This window comes from Ranitomeya imitator, chromosome 4 (assembly GCF_032444005.1).
Source record: "Ranitomeya imitator isolate aRanImi1 chromosome 4, aRanImi1.pri, whole genome shotgun sequence".
Lineage (NCBI taxonomy): Eukaryota > Metazoa > Chordata > Amphibia > Anura > Dendrobatidae > Ranitomeya > Ranitomeya imitator.
The window spans coordinates 217,877,883-217,893,049 of NC_091285.1; the positions used below are offsets into that span (position 1 = coordinate 217,877,883).

The following is a 15,167-nucleotide window of genomic DNA, read 5'->3' on the forward strand; positions in this document are numbered from 1 at the left end:
GCACACACTCTGCCCAGCACCATCCTCCAGGCACACACAGCCACGCACTGTCCTCCGGGCACACAAAGCCGCGCACTGCACGCACTCTGTCAGGCACTGTCCTCCGGGCACACAAAGCCGCGCACTGCACGCACTCTGTCAGGCACGGTCCTCCGGGCACACACAGCCACGCACTGTCCTCCAGGCACACACAGCCGTGCACTGCACGCACTCTGCCTAGCACCGTCCTGACTCCTCCGGGCACACACAGCCGCGCACTGCACGCACTGTCAGGCACCGTCCTCCGGGCACACACAGCCGCGCACTGCACGCTCTCTGCCGGCACCGTCCTGACTCCTCCGGGCACACAGCCGCGCACTGCACGCTCTCTGCCGGCACCGTCCTGACTCCTCCGGGCACACACAGCCGTGCACTGCACGCTCTCTGCCGGCACCGTCCTGACTCCTCCGGGCACACACAGCCGTACACTGCACGCTCTCTGCCGGCACCGTCCTGACTCCTCCAGGCACACACAGCCGCGCACTGTACGCACTCTGCCGGCACCGTCCTCCGGGCACACACAGCCGTGCACTGCACGCTCTCTGCCGGCACCGTCCTGACTCCTCCGGGCACACACAGCCGCGCACTCTGCCGGCACCGTGCTGACTCCTCCGGGCACACACAGCCGCGCACTCTGCCGGCACCGTCCTGACTCCTCCGGGCAAACACAGCCGCGCACTCTGCCGGCACCGTCCTGACTCCTCCGGGCACACACAGCCGCGCACTGCACGCTTTCTGCCGGCACCGTCCTGACTCCTCCGGGCACACACAGCCGCGCACTGCACGCTCTCTGCCGGCACCGTCCTGACTCCTCCAGGCACACACAGCCGCGCACTGCACGCACTCTGCCGGCACCGTCCTGACTCCTCCGGGCACACACAGCCGTGCACTGCACGCTCTCTGCCGGCACCGTCCTGAATCCTCCGGGCACACACAGCCGCGCACTGCACGCTCTCTGCCGGCACCGTCCTGACTCCTCCGGGCACACACAGCCGTGCACTGCACGCACTCTGCCGGCACCGTCCTGACTCCTCCGGGCACACACAGCCGTGCACTGCACGCTCTCTGCCGGCACCGTCCTGAATCCTCCAGGCACACACAGCCGCGCACTGCACGCACTCTGCCGGCACCGCCCTGACTCCTCCGGGCACACACAGCCGCGCACTCTGCCGGCACCGTCCTGACTCCTCCGGGCACACACAGCCGCGCACTGCACGCTCTCTGCCGGCACCGTCCTGACTCCTCCGGGCACAAACAGCCGCGCACTGCACGCTCTCTGCCGGCACCGTCCTGACTCCTCCGGGCACACACAGCCGTGCACTGCACGCTCTCTGCCGGCACTGTCCTGAATCCTCCAGGCACACACAGCCGCGCACTGCACGCACTCTGCCAGCACCGTCCTGACTCCTCCGGGCACACACAGCCGCGCACTCTGCCGGCACCGTCCTGACTCCTCCGGGCACACACAGCCGCGCACTGCACGCTCTCTGCCGGCACCGTCCTGACTCCTCCGGGCACAAACAGCCGCGCACTGCACGCTCTCTGCCGGCACCGTCCTGACTCCTCCGGGCACACACAGCCGTGCACTGCACGCTCTCTGCCGGCACTGTCCTGAATCCTCCAGGCACACACAGCCGCGCACTGCACGCACTCTGCCAGCACCGTCCTGACTCCTCCGGTCACACACAGCCGTACACTGCACGCTCTCTGCCGGCACCGTCTTGACTCCTCAGGGCACACACAGCCGCGCACTGCACGCACTCTGCCTGGCACTGTCCTCCGGGCACACACAGCCGTGCACTGCACGCTCTCTGCCGGCACCGTCCTAACTCCTCCGGGCACACACAGCCGTGCACTGCACGCACTCTGCCGGCAGCGTCCTGACTCCTCCGGGCACACACAGCCGTGCACTGCACGCACTCTGCCGGCACCGTCCTGACTCCTCCGGGCACACACAGCCATGCACTGCACGCTCTCTGCCGGCACCGTCCTGACTCCTCCGGGCACACACAGCCGTGCACTGCACGCACTCTGCCGGCACCGTCCTGACTCCTCCGGGCACACACAGCCGTGCACTGCACGCACTCTGCCGGCACCGTCCTGACTCCTCCAGGCACACACAGCCATGCACTGCACGCACTCTGCCGGCACCGTGCTGACTCCTCCGGGCACACACAGCCGTGCACTGCACGCACTCTGCCGGCACCGTCCTGACTCCTCCGGGCACACACAGCCGTGCACTGCACGCTCTCTGCCGGCACCGTCCTGACTCCTCCGGGCACACACAGCCGTGCACTGCACGCACTCTGCCGGCACCGTCCTGACTCCTCCGGGCACACACAGCCGTGCACTGCACGCACTCTGCCGGCACCGTCCTGACTCCTCCAGGCACACACAGCCATGCACTGCACGCACTGACTCCTCCGGGCACACACAGCCGCGCACTCTGCCGGCACCGTCCTGACTCCTCCGGGCACACACAGCCGCGCACTGCACGCACTCTGCCAGCACCGTCCTCCGGGCACACACAGCCGTGCACTGCACGCTCTCTGCCGGCACCGTGCTGACTCCTCCGGGCACACACAGCCGCGCACTCTGCCGGCACCGTCCTGACTCCTCCGGGCACACACAGCCGTGCACTGCACGCACTCTGCCGGCACCGTCCTGACTCCTCCAGGCACACACAGCCGTGCACTGCACGCTCTCTGCCGGCACCGTCCTAACTCCTCCGGGCACACACAGCCGTGCACTGCACGCACTCTGCCGGCAGCGTCCTGACTCCTCCGGGCACACACAGCCGTGCACTGCACGCACTCTGCCGGCACCGTCCTGACTCCTCCGGGCACACACAGCCGTGCACTGCACGCTCTCTGCCGGCACCGTCCTGACTCCTCCGGGCACACACAGCCGTGCACTGCACGCTCTCTGCCGGCACCGTGCTGACTCCTCCAGGCACACACAGCCGCGCACTCTGCCGGCACCGTCCTGACTCCTCCGGGCACACACAGCCGCGCACTGCACGCACTCTGCCGGCACCGTCCTCCGGGCACACACAGCCGTGCACTGCACGCTCTCTGCCGGCACCGTCCTGACTCCTCCAGGCACACACAGCCGTGCACTGCACGCACTCTGCCGGCAGCGTCCCGACTCCTCCGGGCACACACAGCCGTGCACTGCACGCACTCTGCCGGCACCGTCCTCCGGGCACACACAGCCGTGCACTGCACGCTCTCTGCCGGCACCGTCCTAACTCCTCCGGGCACACACAGCCGTGCACTGCACGCACTCTGCCGGCAGCGTCCCGACTCCTCCGGGCACACACAGCCGTGCACTGCACGCACTCTGCCGGCACCGTCCTGACTCCTCCGGGCACACACAGCCGTGCACTGCACGCTCTCTGCCGGCACCGTCCTGACTCCTCCGGGCACACACAGCCGTGCACTGCACGCACTCTGCCGGCACCGTCCTGACTCCTCCGGGCACACACAGCCGTGCACTGCACGCACTCTGCCGGCACCGTCCTGACTCCTCCAGGCACACACAGCCATGCACTGCACGCTCTCTGCCGGCACCGTCCTGACTCCTCCGGGCACACACAGCCGTGCACTGCACGCACTCTGCCGGCACCGTCCTGACTCCTCCGGGCACACACAGCCGCGCACTGCACGCTCTCTGCCGGCACCGTCCTGACTCCTCCAGGCACACACAGCCGCGCACTGCACGCACTCTGCCGGCACCGTCCTGACTCCTCCGGGCACACACAGCCGCGCACTGCACGCTCTCTGCCGGCACCGTCCTGACTCCTCCGGGCACACACAGCCGCGCACTGCACGCACTCTGCCGGCACCGTCCTGACTCCTCCGGGCACACACAGCCGCGCACTGCACGCACTCTGCCGGCACCGTCCTGACTCCTCCGGGCACACACTGCACGCTCTCTGCCGGCACCGTCCTGACTCCTCCGGGCACACACTGCACGCTCTCTGCCGGCACCGTCCTGACTCCTCCGGGCACACACAGCCGTGCACTGCACGCTCTCTGCCGGCACCGTCCTGACTCCTCCGGGCACACACAGCCGTGCACTGCACGCACTCTGCCGGCACCGTCCTGACTCCTCCAGGCACACACAGCCGTGCACTGCACGCACTCTGCCGGCACCGTGCTGACTCCTCCAGGCACACACAGCCGCGCACTCTGCCGGCACCGTCCTGACTCCTCCGGGCACACACAGCCGCGCACTGCACGCACTCTGCCGGCACCGTCCTCCGGGCACACACAGCCGTGCACTGCACGCTCTCTGCCGGCACCGTCCTGACTCCTCCAGGCACACACAGCCGCGCACTGCACGCTCTCTGCCGGCACCGTCCTGACTCCTCCAGGCACACACAGCCGCGCACTGCACGCACTCTGCCGGCACCGTCCTGACTCCTCCGGGCACACACAGCCGCGCACTGCACGCACTCTGCCGGCACCGTCCTGACTCCTCCGGGCACACACAGCCGCGCACTGCACGCTCTCTGCCGGCACCGTCCTAACTCCTCCGGGCACACACAGCCGTGCACTGCACGCACTCTGCCGGCAGCGTCCCGACTCCTCCGGGCACACACAGCCGTGCACTGCACGCACTCTGCCGGCACCGTCCTGACTCCTCCGGGCACACACAGCCGTGCACTGCACGCTCTCTGCCGGCACCGTCCTGACTCCTCCGGGCACACACAGCCGTGCACTGCACGCACTCTGCCGGCACCGTCCTGACTCCTCCGGGCACACACAGCCGTGCACTGCACGCACTCTGCCGGCACCGTCCTGACTCCTCCAGGCACACACAGCCATGCACTGCACGCTCTCTGCCGGCACCGTCCTGACTCCTCCGGGCACACACAGCCGTGCACTGCACGCACTCTGCCGGCACCGTCCTGACTCCTCCGGGCACACACAGCCGCGCACTGCACGCTCTCTGCCGGCACCGTCCTGACTCCTCCGGGCACACACTGCACGCTCTCTGCCGGCACCGTCCTGACTCCTCCGGGCACACACTGCACGCTCTCTGCCGGCACCGTCCTGACTCCTCCGGGCACACACTGCACGCTCTCTGCCGGCACCGTCCTGACTCCTCCGGGCACACACTGCACGCTCTCTGCCGGCACCGTCCTGACTCCTCCGGGCACACACAGCCGCGCACTGCACGCTCTCTGCCGGCACCGTCCTGACTCCTCCGGGCACACACTGCACGCTCTCTGCCGGCACCGTCCTGACTCCTCCGGGCACACACAGCCGCCAGCTCCCTGCTCTGTGCTAGGTTCACACAGACACACACAACCCACAGGTCGACGTCATGGAAATAACTACGTCACGACCAATTAGCCAACGGGAACGGGCCGGGTGGGCGTGTCGATGAGTGGGAGCGCGGGAGGCGCGCACTCTGCTGGTGCCTGCTCCGGGGCGCGGACCAATGTCCGAGCGGAGTCGCTGAGGACGAGACGTCACAGGCCGGTGAGCGAGGAGCACGTGACGGCCGGGGCAGGCGGGAGGGGTGTGAGGAGGGCACTGCGCCTCCCTGTACGGCGGCTTCTTACCGCGCTCCTCCCAACGTGCAATTAAAAAATAGCGAGCGCCGCGGAGCGCCCGGTGTGACGGCTGCTGGGCGAGCGGCAGCGCTGTGAGGGGAGCCGGCGCCGTGTTTGTCATTGCAGTCAGGTCTGTGCCGGTCCTCCCCCGCTCACCACTCCTCCTCCTCCTCCTCCCCCATCACTTCTCCTGCTCCTGCCGCCTTCAGTCTGCGTGTGAGGGAGAGAGCGGCCGGCGGGGGAGCCGGGGGACACCATGCTGTGATCAGGCGCCTCCTCTCTCCCCCACAACCTGACTCCCGGGACCGGGCTCCACCTGCACCGCCTCCTCGCCAGGTAAGCGGCCCGCATAGCGGACTGGCATCCTCAGCCATGTTGCCCGTGTCATTGACAGGTGCGGGCTGTGCCCTTTGTGCTGCGGTGCCCGCCGCCTCATCATCCGCCTCCCCGCATTGTTTGCCGGCCAGTGCGCTGCTGATGCCGCCGGCACGGGGGGATGAGATGATGTGGGGGGCACCGGGGGCACACAGCTGATCGTGTGACGGTCCTCACTGGCTGATCGGTGCCTGCTTCGACCTTGAGTGAGGATCTGGACCCTGTGTCTGTGCTGGGTAACCTTGCCCTGGTGTGGGGGGCTGTGCTCTGCTGGCTGTGCCCCTGGTGTGTGCCCATCCTGATGGCACTGCCATGAATTGTGCTTGTGACCGTTGTTTCTGCGTGTGCTTGCTGGGATTAAGTCGCTGGGATTAGTCTCCTGGCCGCTTCCTATTTCAGCTGGTGGTGAGCCTTCCTGTGCTGGGGGCACTGCCATAATCTGCCACCTACCCACCCCTGTCCTGTGGAAATATGTGAAGGCCACAGATCTGTTATGGCTATCTGTCTCACGCGTTGGTACATTGTTGCCTTTTTCCTCATCCATGTTTGTACATCCTGATAAAATGTTGTAAAATGTCATCCTGTAGAAGAAGGCGATGGGAAACGATGCAGGTTGCATTTGTTAGTGACCGGGACGTCAATTCCACCTCCTCGTGTGTGCTAGGCTTGATATCATCGCCATCGGAGGCTCTGAATGTGATGAAGACCCCCAGGGTCTTTCGGGAATAAAGCTCCTGTTTCTGCCTATTCCTGATGGCCAGGGTAGTGACTTCTCAGGTGAGCAGTAGTTGTGCTGAGCTTTGATCTCTAAGCTTTGATATTCACTCTTCACACTCCTTGACTATGTGATTTAGATGAGCAGTCCTAAGGATGAGTCAGGTTACCATTATGGAGGTTGCCTTTTTACCTACTGCATCTTTGGGTGCTGTAATGCAGATAATATGGCAGAGTATATTCCCTTTTATGTTCTAAACCCTGTCACCTGTTAAAGGAGGCGTCTTATCTATATTGGCTCAGACACCTGGTCTTGGGGCTACTGTCATGTTTTAGGGTACTGTCTTCTCCCCATGTAGTCTCTGTTAGAAGCCATTAAAAAGAATGGAAGCGTTCACCTCAAACAACTTGTCTAGTTACGTTGATGCAGTCCTCACTTGGTGATCTCAGGTGTTGGGTCCAGAGCTTTCTGGACACCTTGTTGGAAAATGAGTTTTTTTTTTTTTCTGGTTCTGAGACAGCAGGTGTCCGCCTCTCATCATTCATGCATGATGGCTAATGTGCCAGGCGACGGATTCTATATCGTCACCATTCATTGTCTATAGGATTGTGCAGCAGTAGGATCCATTGTACTAAGCAGCCTTCTCAGAATGTGTGCAGGCTCATGGACTAAACTGCACATATGAATCTGACAGATGCCTGCACATTGATGGAAGTGAGAACCTTCCCCCGATTAGACTGCGAATCATTTAGATGTATAATCCAGGTTTTGCACAATGCCATGTTATGATTTGTATCAGTCTCGTTCCATCTAATGTCTTTCCTGTGTGGTTATAATTGTTGCCCGCTTGTCTCACTGGGCACATTGGCATAAATGTGACATAAATGTGCTAGCCGTAGAGGTCAGATCATTCTGTCACGGTGCTTGAACACCTTACTCATTGATACAAGACCATCAATTAAAGAGGTTGTCCACTTTTTGTGCACGCTTTTTTTTTTTTTTATCTTAAATTCATGCATTTACAGCATTATGGGTGTATTAAAAAAAATGCACAGTTTCTTTTATAGCTTCTTTATTGCAATCTGTTGCTGGCAGCAGTATGAGTTAACTGAGAATCAATCAGCGAGCTTGCTATGACTGTGAGTTTATCGGTTCTATTGTTTTCTGAGGTCCTTTCTGCTGCTTTATAGCCACATCAATGTTGAATGTGCAGGAAAACAAAGAACCTGTAAAAGCCAAATGGTGCAAATTTTTAATGGGGGAAACAAGTCTCCCAAAGGTGGACAACCCCATTTGATATAATTGATAAACTAGAGTCCGGTGTTTTTATTTTTTGTATTTATTTATTTTTTTTATAAATTTTATTTTGTGAGCAGACGAATCCATTGAAGAGACTTCCTGCGGGTTTATGAATATATAATGGACTTGGCATACGCTGTGTGTACAAATATGGACATGTATAATATATGCCTTTTATTGGCACAGTATTAGACTTGGTGAAGCGAACACTCTTTGAAAAGACGATTCCTCTAGAAGAGCGATTTTTCAAAGAATTTTGGGTTGTCAACTTTCAGCGTGGGTTGGTTTATTTTAGTCCATCTGTGACCGAGCTGATGCATAGTTGTTATTCTACAGGTATTGAGCCTGTTGTGTGTTTTCTAACCTGGGTAGCCTGGCTCTTTATACGTCTCCATTCGTGTGTTGGTAATGACTAGCAGTGCCGCTCCCTGCCACTCATGACTTGATATTGTTAGCCTGCCTGGTTAATTGCTCTCACAAGTGCTTTGGCACTGCCCTCCTCGCTTGCCTGTGCATTATTACTACTTCTGTCAGAGCATCCTTTGTTGCAGTACATCAAGTTGTGCATTAGGAGCTTGTGACATGGACTACATGTGCCAGAAATAGAGCTGAGGTTTGCAGAAAGGCCATCTACCTATATGTTTCCAGCTTTTATCGTTCAAACGACTTGCATCTCAAGACGTCAATTATTGAGAATTTACGTTTTCCAATCGATCAGGCTCTTGGACTGAATTAAGTGTTACATAACCAGTATTTCTTCGTGTCGGATTTTTAATTTTTTTTTTTTTTCAATTTAAAAAAACTTCTGATTCCTACGATCAGCAACGCCCAGTCATATGTGAAGTAAAATATCCAGCGACTGAAGCTGTCTGCAAAATGAATATAACCAATGGGAAAAAAAACTTAAAGGGGTTGTCCAGGCTAAAAGAGGTTTTGAGCTGTAAAAAATAGGCAATACTCGCTTTTCCTCCAGCACCCACCTGTATTCAACGGAGGCCGCTGTGTATTCTACACTGGTAAAGGAAGAGGAAACTGCACCATTCCGTGAGTCGGTGAAGACCACCTAGCAGCAACCTTCTCTGCATCCAGGTGGGTGCCGGGTAGGCAAATGTCACTTAGTTTTAGGGACGCTGTTATTGTTATCTACAGCTCCAAACCTCTGGGGAACTTTCCTTTTGGCCCTGACAACCCCTTTATGCTGCACAGTCTGCTCAGCACCAGCAATTGCTGAAAGCCTAGACTGCCAGCGCGGCTAAGGTGACAAGCTGGAATAGAATAGCTTGACATTAAAAGTGCTACATGACCAAGTGGGAACAAAATTGTGTATCTTAAGGGTTTTATGTTTTCCATTCATGAAAAATGTCATTTTGTGTAGTTCAAGCCTTTCTAACGTCACTTTTTCTTGATACTTGTTTTAATGTTTCTTTTGTTGCATCAAAATGTGTGCGACGTATTTGTTAAACTAAAGAATGTGTAACCTCTCGGTACACATGGGGCCAGATACATGATTGCATTTTCACTTTGTCTAGTTTTTCATTAGTATATTATTCTTTTAATTTGCCCTTTTTTTCAAGTCTATATCATGTATTCATCTTTTCTTCTTTTTTGTTTGTTCACCATTGTATATGGAGTTTTTTTTTTTTTTTTGGCTGATTATGGAATTGTGATATTTTAAAGTCACTAAATTATTGCTCAAACGCACTTCAGTACTCCTGAAGTGATTTTCTGTAAGTCTTAAATCTTTGCACAATTTTATTTTGCAAAATTTTAGAACACATGACTTTTTGTGCAAAGAAATCAATAAAATGTTAAGGACAAAAAGCATTTTTGATTATGAGCCAAAATTATTTGGAAGAATGTTGACAAAAAAGACAAAAAAGAAAATTGACTTAAAAAGTTATTCCCATCTCAAAGATCCTATTCCAAAATGTAGAAGTGTAGTATAGTTTTTCTGGTTCGCGATGTCTTACCTCATGTGCAGGCATTACAAGACCTTATGTATCCATGGTTACGACCACTAACAACAAACGCTCACTATTTCAGTGGTCGTAACCATAGATACCTAAGGGCCTGCACATTAGAAAAGAGACATCAGAAAAACTATACTACATTTCTAATTGTGGGTATTTGCTAATATTATTATTACATATGGGGATATGATCTTGGAGATGGGCATAACCATCTAAACCCCACAAGTGATGAATTGGGCCCATAGTTTCATTAGTGTTTTGGCGAGCTGACGCTTTTTCTGTCTACAAACCGGTTTAATTCTTGTTTGTTGGTGGCAGACAGAGGTTGATGGAATGACTGAACAGGACTTTTTGTGCGTGTATTGTGGTACTGATGCCTGTAGTTTCCAGGCACCAAAGCAATGTGAAATATTCGCAGTGTGGCGGAATCTTTAATGCCAATCACTTTGGTAATACATTTTTTGTACTATTTGCCCTCTCCTAGGTTTTCAGTGCCTGCGCCTTCCTCACTTGCTTCTGGCCAGCACTCTGAGCCAATGCACAAGTCTTTCAGACAAAGTATTTCTCCTGAGGCATGTATGTACTGTATTGGAATTTTCAGGTCATGCAAGGTCACTGTGCCTAAAATAGAAGTCTGTTACCTGTTGCTGGCAGTTCTGTGCATCATATAGAATTACAGGCTCTAATGCAAATTGTTCGTAGGATTAAATAGTTGTACGTTTTCAGTAAAAAGTTTCCCTCGTCCAAAAGATTACCAGAACGTGGCTACAGAGTATTATAGGCCATATTGAAGTTAATACATTTACTGGTTAGGTTTTCCTCCTGGCCCACGCCTTCCCATTCTGCCTCCATATTTATTACAGTCGCACATGTCATTTTCACTTGGATGCCTCATTGTAGCAGTGTTTGCCACCTGTCTATTGTTACACACATTGAATGGGATCAAGTATCTGAAAACATAGCAGCTAGGTTTGCGCTGTGTACAATGTATGGTGCATATGCATTACCATGACAACAAAAAAACAGAGTGTTGTAATAAATAATTAAGTTCTATAGATGTCATATTATTCATAGATCTACAATTACAGACACAGTATCATTGGATTCTACCTTACCTGTCCCAATGGTTATGATTCTGGCATCTGACCAGGACTGCTTTCTGTTGGCTAATTCACGCTTGCCAACTTGGACCTCGATTCACTGACTGGCTGCAAGTCTCCGAGTCCTGACCAGAACTGGTCAGCCCCATAGGCATATATGGTGTCAGGAGACGTGGCTGGTCTGAGAATCTGGCTCTACGTATGGACCACAAAACGCAGATGTATTCATCAGGCCTAAGGCTTTGTGTGGGGCTAATTTCAGACGTGGATTCTGTGCCTAAATTCTTAACAGAATCTATCACAATTTAGCAGCTAATGTTATTTGGGTAATTTTTTTTTCTGCCATCCACTTGCAAAGAAAGAAGATTGTATCCAATTTTAAAATCTGTAGAGTGTTTATTTGTTGAGGATTCTGTATGAAAAAGCCATTAATTGGTCTAATTGAATGATGACCGGGCTAAACCATGTGTGGATCCTTTGGCACTTCTGTGACAGAAATCAGAGTTTAACCTCAGGTTATTTTTTACATGGATTCTTTGAAAAATTCTTCCTATTGGGAAATCCAAAATGTCAACTTATCAGGATGGTTGATGTGAACAAAGTTGCTTTTGTCATTCATCAAGGGTATATGTGATGGATTGCTGGTAATAACATGGTGGAAACAATTTAATGACAGGTTCCTTTCAAGAATGCCTGTGTTCAATTGCCGCTTTGCATAATTAAACATTCCATTTTTTTCTGTAGTAAAGGGCTGTCCTGTGCCTAGTGGCCCAGATGTAGTTAAAAGAAGCAAGACAGATCTCTCCAATCCTCCATTGCTCCTGTTCAGCTGCTTAGTGAGGTGACTTTTGGCTTTTGTTTTCAACCTCAGCCAATGGTACAATTTTACCCACTGAATAACACTTTAATTTATGAATGAGATATATTATAGGTATATTTTCCAACTACTAGAATTTTTTAATGTATGTGATCAATTAGACTGAAGGAGAACATAAACTGCCTTCGGTGATCTGTTCAGTCTATATTGATGTGTGTTGGGGGTTAGTGAAGTGAGTACTCTGCTTTTATTTTACATGGTGATCCACACTTGTGCATTTAGTAGTCTGTATCAATTAAAATTATTTCACATTTTTTCTTAGTCGATGGGGAAAATGCGCAACTCCTTCGCAACCTATATGCCACAAATTTCTCCAGTATGTGGAGGAGATGTGTAAAATGTAAATCTCGCTTGTCTGCTTCCCTCGCGCTCGAGTGCTTTTTTTTTTTTACGTTTGTCTTCATGGTTGGCCTTTCTAGGGTAGAGTATTTGGTACGTTGGTGGTAATGAGGTTCTGCTGGGCTGCTCCATACTATAGTCACTAATCCTCTTGTATATCTGAGAGCGTATTTTGCAGCATTAACAGTTTAGAGGGAAAATCTTACCAATTGTTAGATTATTGCTGTGACTCATAAGTTCTGTTATCACTGCACACCATGCACTTCGTACTTTTGCATTTTTGTCATTTGCTTGCATGTTTTTTGTTCTTGTTCAGAATATTTGCATTTTTACATTTAGTAACATGATGTTTTTTCCATAAATTCAGGTCTAGAATGATCTAGAACCGTTATATTTATGGCCTTTTGCCCTCCCCATTACCATGTGTGAATGTAACAGAAAATGCTTTTTTCTGTTTTGTGTAAATAGAGCTTCATTGCATAATAAAACATTGGGCTGGTTCCACATATAACGTAAATATCACCATTCACCACATATTTTGGCATGGATTCCTAGACTTGTCCTGCAGCAAAGGAATTGTCATGTGTTGTATAAGGCTATGTGCACACGTTGCGGATTAGGCTTAGGAATTTCTGGTGCGGATTTTGTGCGTTTTTGGAGCGGATTTTTTGCAGATTTACGCCTTTTTTTTTTTTTTTACCCCTGCTGATTTCTATAATGGAATGGGTACAAAAACACTGCAGATCTGCAAAAAATAAGTGACATGCTACTACTTTTAATCCGCAGCGTTTCCGCATGGAATTTTCCGCACCATTAGCACAGCGTTTTTTTTTTCACATTGTACTGTAAATCACTTGCGGATCTGCAGTGTTTCTGCACCGCAAAAAACGCTGCAGATCCGCAGGAAATCCGCAACGTGTGCACATACCCTTAAGGTTTGGGTGTGTTTAATTCTACGTTTCGTACTTGGGTGCACTGAAGGTGTGTGTTTTTTCTGCGGATAGTTAATTTTGTTTAATACTTCATTGTACTTTGTTGCAGAATTTATTGCTAATTCTTGCAGCTGAAATTAAACTATAAATATGCCCTGTGTGAACAAGACTTAATTCCTGTAACTCCCAAGCGACCTTTAATTTTTGGCACTTTTGTTGTTTTTTCTGTCTGAGATGCAAGTTTTCTATTTCTGTCGACATAGCCAAATAGAGCTTGTTTTCTTTTTGCAGGACTAGTTGTAGTTATTAATGACACCATTCACTTTACTATATAATGTATAGAAAAATGGGAAAACAATTGGAAGTGGGATGAAACAGAGAATTGTTTGAGGCTTCTGAGACCTGTCAGTTTCTCTTAAAATCTTGATCATAGGCTGTGTTAAGGGTATTTGGATGTCAGATGTTTGGTTGTTCTAAAAGTGCTTCTGTTTTAGTTCCTGTTCACATTGCATTTCAGCATTATGTTCCCAGTCCCCCATGTTCTTTTGCCTGTCTGGAAAGATTTCCATTTTCAGGAAGAAGAAAAATCACAAACTGAGTTCATTTGACCACTGTTCCTGTCATTAGTCTATGGCTCATCTGATCTTCTGTCTCAATCTGTTTCTTGGGGATTCAGATGGAACCTCCAGGCATAATGCAGAAAGCCAATATGAACAGGGCATTGGACTGTAATCGTGTGCATTTTGAAGCAAATCCAAAAGTGGCTTTAGCAAGATGTCCTTTTATATTTCCACCTCATTTTGCATCCACTCCTGATGACCCAGAAAACTGCATCAAAACCAGTAGAGATAATTCCAGCTTGTCTGATTTTTTTTTTTTTTTTTTTTTTTATATATAGAAATCACCCATTCGAATCAATAGGTCTGTGAAAAAAAAAATCCTCATAAGTGAAATTGCAACACCAAGAAGTCATGAACCTTAAAATATCACAAGATCAAGAAACGTGTTAATGATTTGGAAGTCATGAAAAATTGAAACTAAACTTTATAACCATCTGAATTTATTCAGTATAGAGTACCTGTGCCATATGGAGAAGTACACGTACATGCACATCTTGGCACACTATCAATGGGATAATTAATGGTTTTCAGGAATGTGCTAAAACATTCAATGCACTTGGGCAGCGAATCATCAAGATCTGCTGCTGACAGCTTCTTTTGCAATTGTCAATTTGATGTTATATGTGCTTGATTAGAGACAAGTACATACATGCTGCTGGCCATGGTAGCATGTTGAGGCCATGTGAGCTGCTTACAGTAGCACAAGCAACATTTTTTTTTTCTTGGGGGGGGGGGGGGGAAGGCTCCTGGGTCAATTTAACGTTCATTTTGTAAACTACTATTCATGGCGTTGCCCACGTGGTTTTCAGATCAATGGATATAATTGCATTAAGAGACAAAAGCGGGTCTCATAGCTAAAGAGGATATACCTCCATTGCTATCTTGCTCTGCAATATGATAGCCTTTGAGAGAAGTGTCAGTGGAACTCCCGTAGCTGGATATCTGGATTGTAGCACAATGTCGTGCAATTACATTTTGTATAGACACCTGTATGACTCCTTAGGCTTCACATATCCCGTCTAATTTAATTTTCAGTACAGAGTAGGTCACTATGCGCCATTCTTCATATCTGACCACGTGGAGCAAACCATTACCATTACCAGGTTTATGGTGATGAGTGGCATAATGTGGCAGCTGAACACCAAGTACCCGAACTGCTCGGCATTACATTAATATGATTGAAGAAATGACCATACCACTGGCTTCATAAAGTCTCCCTGGAGCAACTTTTCAACATGACAATGCTATGCCGCATGTTGTTCGTGCTACTCTGAGCAGCTTGCATGGCCTAAAAGTGCTGGCATAGCCTGCAATGTCTCTGGACTTTTCTCCCAT

At 51.6% G+C, this 15,167-nt stretch overlaps 1 protein-coding gene across 5 annotated transcripts in view; it reads left to right on the top strand.

Moving 5' to 3' along the window:
• Nucleotides 1–5,428: 5,428 nt before the first annotated feature.
• The window catches only part of ATP2B1 (ATPase plasma membrane Ca2+ transporting 1), a 207,982-nt gene continuing 198,243 nt past the window's right edge, over nucleotides 5,429–15,167 (top strand). For 3 of the 5 annotated variants that reach the window (XM_069764378.1, XM_069764373.1, XM_069764377.1), the window contains exon 1: nucleotides 5,456–5,941. The gene's annotated coding sequence lies outside the window, so the exon portion shown is untranslated. Of the gene's footprint in view, nucleotides 5,942–8,546; nucleotides 8,608–15,167 lie in introns of those variants that run through there. The other 2 variants (XM_069764375.1, XM_069764376.1) reach the window with 2 other exon arrangements.